The sequence below is a fragment of the Punica granatum genome, chromosome 3 (assembly GCF_007655135.1).
Source record: "Punica granatum isolate Tunisia-2019 chromosome 3, ASM765513v2, whole genome shotgun sequence".
Classification (NCBI taxonomy): domain Eukaryota; kingdom Viridiplantae; phylum Streptophyta; class Magnoliopsida; order Myrtales; family Lythraceae; genus Punica; species Punica granatum.
The window spans coordinates 39,682,242-39,689,672 of NC_045129.1; positions in this window are offsets into that span (position 1 = coordinate 39,682,242).

The window sequence follows — 7,431 nt, forward strand, 5'->3', positions numbered from 1 at the left end:
TCAAAGCTAAAGCTATTTCGACGAAAAATTTCAAATCATGTCGATCGATCATGCCGTGACTCGTGATGGAATTTTGCATATCAATCATATCCTGGATAGTTGTGCTCGTGCATTGCATTATATGATATACAGCGCTCGAGCTCCGAGCCAATTAACTAATTAGTAGCTAGAATTAACTGGCAACTGAGAGATGTTTTTAGTGTGAACGTTATCAGCATGCACATCCCCATATCGATATCAAACATCTTCAGATTATTAATGAAACTAAATATTTATACATGATCACACGCGTGGATATGTATCAATCTTGTTCTGCGGATGGCATACGAGTTTTTTATATGGTGATGAGTTGTAGGTACGTGGTAATAATAAGTACATTGGGTCTGTAGGTACAGGAGATCTTAATAATCAGCAGTCATCATAAATAAAAAAAATTGTACACTAGCTCGCTAGTCACATACAAAAGATTCTACTTCGTGTCGGGAGACATGAAACGCGGAAGAAAATATATTATATAGAGTTGGATTTAAGATCGGAATTAAGTGAAAACAATATACATGCATGCATTGCAGGTAGTAATGATATATATATATATACACACAGACACAGACACATATTAATATTTGTATATTATTCTGATCCTCCTTGATCGAATTATCGTGTATCTCACCGATTCTCTGATTTTCTTTCAAATATATATATATATATATCAATGCATGGTTCTAATAAGTACTGTGGCCATAGCTTCACATGATTCTCTCTTTGTTCTGTTATAGTTGAGATTTAAAGAGGATATATCACCAACGTCTTGGTTCAAATATGGTATACTAACTAGTTTTTTTATCCATGCGTTGCACGGAACTTTTACTACAAATATAACATGTACTTACTTATTTTTATTTTTATTTTTTTAGTTAAATTTCAAAATTTTCACAAAGAATTATTTCTTTTTTATATGATATATATAACATCTAATAGTTATGTTCAAGTATCTCAAGACATAATGATTAATTCATATATTACTATTATATTAGAGAAGGAGTATTGATGTAACTTTTTCAAAATTATCATTTCTTTGATTCAATCAAAAATTAGTATGCCAAAAGTTTTAAAGATAAATTTATAATAATTAAAAATAATATATTTCACGTCTAAATATATTTATGTATATATCAAATTATTAAAGTATTTTTGTTTATAAACTCTTAATCTATATGCATTTTATTAATTTAATGCTTTTTAGTTTTAATTGTATTAAATCATTGTAATTATAGATGAACTTATTTATTATTTTAATAATATATAAAATGATGTTTACATGAATTAATTGTATATTTAATTACCATTAAACCCCTATTTACATGTACAAATTTACCAATTTGAACTTATTTATTTGATTGCAGTCAAGTTTATATATATATATATATATATATATATTATCATAAGTTTTGTGAATATATTAAAAATTAGGGGTTTTTACCTAAAATGGCTTATGATTTACCCGTTTTGTCAAGTCTATCCCATGTTTTTTTTGTCAAATTTATCCCATAGTTTACTTTTTGCATCAAATCTATCCCGGCGTTATCTTTTCCATCAACATTTAATTTTCGACGGAAAATATAACGCCGGGATAGATTTGATGCAAAAAGTAAATCATCTAATAGATTTGACAAAAAAAAGCATGGGATAGATTTGACAAAACGAGTAAACCATAGGTCATTTTAGGTAAATTCCCCTAAAAATTATATGTTTCACATCCAAATATATTTATGCACATATATATATTAAAATTATTAAGTATTTTTATTTACAAAACTCTTAATTTATATGCATTTACTAATTTAATCATATTTAGTCCTAACCATATATAATTTATAATTATGCCACTATTTATTACATTGTATCCAATTTATTATATATATATAAAGTTGTATCCTACAATTAATAGGGGTATAAAGGTAATTTCATAAATAATATAAGATCATAAATGTAAGTATCTAAATAATATTAAGATTTAAAAAATACTATGTTGAAGAAAATAAGTACTATGTTAATGACGTATGTACATGAATTAAATACAAATTAATAGTGACACAATTATAAATATTTATAAAATTAATTCACTTTAATACAATATTTGTCAAAAATAAATTATTATTTATAGATCTACATATTTATATATATACTTCTCTCACTCTATTAAATTAGATTAAAATGACAAATTTATATTGATTAATACTTTATTTCTCAAAATATTTAATAATTTTAATTGATACAAACATATATATATGACATTTAAGAAAATAATATTTGATATTACAATTGTCCTTTGAATTGTCTTTAATTTATTATTGCCAACATTTTAACAGTTTTACTTTAAAAGATATCTCTCATTAAACATTTTTATTTGGGATGTCAAATTTTTAGAATTACAATTAAAAATAAACACTAGCTAAAATTCGTGCATCACATAGGTAAAAAGCTAGTTATATATATATATTGTAACTATAGAACATATTTCATATTTTTAAATTAATATATAAACATTTTTTAAGTAATATATGAAATGATATTTATACGAATTAATTGTTCACTTAATTATCATTAAACCCCTCTTTACATGTACAAATTTACCAATTCGACCCAATTTATTAGATTGTTATCAAGTTTATATATATAGAGAGAGATTATCAAGTACATCGTGAATCAAGATTCTAAGCAACCAAGTCAATTGTGTTGTTTCTTGGAGAGCATGATACAAATTGATCATGTATACCTTCTTTTTGTAAATCTTCATAAAATTGATAATTGAAAATATGCTATGAGAAACTTAAAAAAAATATATTTTAATTCATAATTATTATTATTATTGAATCTAATTTCTTATTTTACATTCATAAATTTAATTCTTTATTATGATTTTTTTGTTTATAAACTTGTGGATTGTACGGATCTAAAAATTTAGTATGATAAAAAAAATGAGTAGTAATTGATGCATTAATTAGGAAACTTGGCAGGCAAGTACGTACGAACTTTTTGTACATATATGGAGCTTCATGTATGCCCTACTACATATATGCCATTGCGCGGCACTTAAAAACTGCATCTAGATCTTCAAAAATTGCCACAATATGCATTTGCGGCAGTTTTGAAGGGTGCCGGCGAGTTTGTTGTCAAGAAATATCAATGGCGGCACATTTATGCGGCAATTCATTTTTTTGCCATGGGATGCTATATTTGACAACAGATTTCGAACTGCCGCAAACTATCTATAGCGGCAGATTGGATACTTCTCGCGGCTATTCCTAATTGCCACCTATGATAAATGAACTGTAAAATTAGAATTGCCAAGATGCTCTCCTTCCATGTAACGTTTCACATAAATTAACATGTTCAATTAAGATTTGTGAAGATGCCCTTTAATATCATCTTCAAAGATGTATTTGCCATAAAACGAAAATTACAAATCTCCAAAATATATTAAAATGTTAACTTGTTTTTGAAATATCCATTATATTTGGAGTTCACTAATACTTTGATCCTCCAATTTTTCAATTGCCAACACTTGACTACCTGAATTTTCAAAATTGAGAATTTGGTCCCCGAATTTGTAAAAACCATAACAAAATGGTCCTTTAGTCATTTTTTGGCCAACAGTTTGGTCCATAAAAGGACCGTTTTGTTATGGTTTTTGAAAATTCGGGGACCAAATTCTTGATTTTGAAAATTCAAATAGTCAAGTGCTGGCAATTGAAAAATTGGAGGACCAAAGTGTTAGTGGACTCTTATATTTGAATTGAATCAACGGAATGTTGACCAAAAACACACATTTCTATCTCTCGTAAATATTCAACTTTTTTTATTTAATTATCTAAGTGAGAGAGAGAGAGAGAGAATTCCATATATCTAGCTCGTCAAGGGTTTCTAATGCTACATTAGTTACAAAGAGAAATATCGATCAAACAGTTATAATTTTAATACAAATTACAGATGGGCGTGTCTTGCGTAACCATGTAGGGGGGTGGATCTAGGGATTTTGTGGATTGCTGGGATGTCATGGTGTTGCTGATATTAATCCTACATAGAAAAGATGAATTAAAATTCGTTGGTTTATATGAGACTTGGGTATCACCACTTATCAACTTGAGCTTTTAAGTGGAAATGGACCCAAGCATGTATAAGCTCAATGGAAATTTAATATAAACCAATGGATTTTGATTCATATGTGGGATTAATATCCTCAACACCCGCTCTCACGTGCAACGTGGGGTTTATTTTTTACTACACATTGTCACGTGCCCTTAAACACCCGCCCCTCAATAATTGACCTCGAGTCAGGCTCTTCTTCCATGCTCGGGCGAGGAGGGACTAACACGAGGCGCACTTTGGCTGCACTCGACATACTGGGCCTAGCGTGGTATGGGTGCGCACATGCGCGTAGGCACGCATACGCGTAACATAATCTTTGATACCATATTAAATTTCCATTGAGCTTATACGGATCTAAGCTCATATCCACTTAAAAGCTCAAGCTGATAAGTGGTGGTACCAATGTCTCATATAAACCAATGGATTTTGATTCATCTTTTCTGCTTGGAATTAATATTCTCAACACATGGCTTGCTCGCGGAATGTTGGGCTCTCCCTGGTGGACTCATCATGGCAAGGGATCTAGGCATCTAATCTCTGCTCGTGGTGATCGATGCCAAGATAATTAATGATCTAATTGAGGGATCTTCATACGAGAACCTATATCACTAATTATCTCATTCAGCAATTCGCCGGTTTTGGGATGCAACACAACTATCGGGAGGCTAATATGGTGGCTGACAGTTTAGCTAGCTATCACTAATTAATGCCATGCCTCCCCGTTGCTAGGCTTCTTGTTTCCTTTCGGCTGACTTCGCGGGTGTATGTTACACCTGGGAAAGTTTGTAGCGATGCCTCGATTAGGGCAGAAACTGATGTTCTTTAATTGCTAATCTATATATTTCCTTTCATACCAGAAGAAGGAAAAATGCAAATTAACCAAGAAATGATTACAGTTCCGTCCTTAGGAGAGGGCGAGTGGCAGCTACATTCATAAACGTGCGCATATGTTTTCACCTCCCTTATAGTTCTTTTATTTATTTATTTATTAACACCGATGGTCTAATGGAATACTCCACCTCCATAATGCTTTTATTTTCTTTTGCTAAATTGTCCAACTTCTTCTACCTCTCTCCTTATTAAAATCCACAGCCTTTTATTTTTCTTCAAATAGATAATGTAATATCTCATAAAATCACCATCCTCCTCTTCTCCCTTACTTCATCAAATATTTTCACTAATTAAATAATTCTAAAGTAGCATCATAGAATTTTCACATTCACATATACAACTAGGAATGCCCAAATTATGTTTATTTTTGTATATAGATTGTTTGCTACTCTATCTTAAAAAGTACAAAACTTCTTCTTTTTTTTGATGAAGAAACTTCTTTAGTTCATCTTTCTTTATATTAATCCTTCTTCAATTAATGTTTCCTTTAATTGATGTGAACGATAAGTAGATTAAAATAGAGTTATAATCTGATTTAATTTAAAAGTTTTTTTTTGTCTTTTAAAATTTATAATATATACTGTACTTTTTATGTATACCAAAAATTTTAATACTAGATCATTTACAAAGGTCGACAGATTTCCAAGAATCATATTCTAGAATTCAAATTTTTCTTTTCAATAATTGCATACAATTTAAAAATAATTTATATATTATTGGATTATGTCATATCCCAGAAATAAAATTAAAAATTTCACCCCAATTAATAGTCAAATGGCCCGCTTTACCCCTTCAAGGCCCGGGCCATATTACCTAGTTACAGATTAAATGTAAATATTTTAGTCGGAATACAATAAGTACTTGTTTGTGGAAGAAATAAAATAAGTACTTTTTTTTAATAGTTACAATAAGTACTTGTTGACTCCCTCTTAAGTTTTAACGTAGATCCAGCTCACATATATTGATCACCATCAACACGGGTATCTCGTGTCTCCTCTATCGCCAATATGATCAGCAAGCACTGCCCATGAATGTCAGACGTGATAAGTCCTGTTAGCTAGACAAATCATGCAGACTTTTGAGATCGAGCATATGGTAATTAAAATTTCTTAAAATTAGTTAATATGGATGATGGCGAAATACTTTTGCTTGATTGCTTGATTGATCGTCGGGCGGAGAGAGAGAGAGAGAGAGAGAGAGAGAAATAGGGCACGTCATGTGAAGACATTGATAAGGGCTACCTCCAAAACTTAGTCCGGTCAAGTCCAATCCAATCCAACCATGCACTTCATAAATGCCAAATGATCTATCCAATAAAAAATTAGATTCATTTTATGTACTTATGTGTGCGGCCGGGGAGTGGGTTGGGGCCTTTTTTTAATAAAAATTAATAGATGAGCCGATGGAAGGGGGCCCACTGACACGTTGGCCTGAAAGAGAGACCGACACAGACGCTTGCTGACGTTCAATTTTGGCAATTTTTAATGGTGGGATCCGAATTTTTCCAGTACGTCCTAAGTATTTGAAAGCTGATGAGTTTGGATTAATCTAATTTGAATTATATCGATTCATTAAAAGTATAAACTCTTTCAATCAGAATTTTTTTATTTATGAGATTTAAATTTAAAATTTCACTTAAAAAGCTACGTATCGACCAATTTGAATTAACCATATTTAAAATTTAAATTCAAAAAATCTTTCACTTTGGAATCTAATCCCCTATCACACTCTCTCTCTTCTCAGTACCCTCATATATTAATTACATGAACACACACACACATATATATATGTATAGCTCACCTCGTCCGCGCTTCTTTTGGAGAATAGTTGGGAATACCAAATACTCTATTTCTGGGTTTTCTTATTGATATATTCAAGAATAATTACATATATAATAATTAGCTTTTTGATAATTTTATAGTGTAATTAATGGTTTATTCCGTTTTGTACTATATAAGCTTTTATATGTGTGTCTGCGGTGGTCGGTGCCCGAAACCTCCGTGCTACGAAGCTTCCCTCCGTGTGAGTAGCATTTGCCCGAGGCGAATTTTATTTTTCGGTAGTTGCCTAAGGCAATTTTTATATCTTAAAACCAACGTGAGAAAGTGCCCGCGAGAAAACTAAGGGGCATGGGGCGCCCACACCATCGACCACCACCACTCTTGACAATGGCGCCGGTCAGTGTGGTGATGGTCGGACTTTGGACCCAACCACCGTCGACCTCATTTTGGTAGTGCTCGTGGTCTCCTACAATGTCCCTCTACCTCCCACACTTTTTTTTTTTTACGTGAGAGATAGAGGTAGACAAACGATCGCAATCCATAGGGTTTGGTCGTGACTACCATTGGTGACCTCACTGTAAGTGGTGATTGGTGGTGGTGGACCCTATCT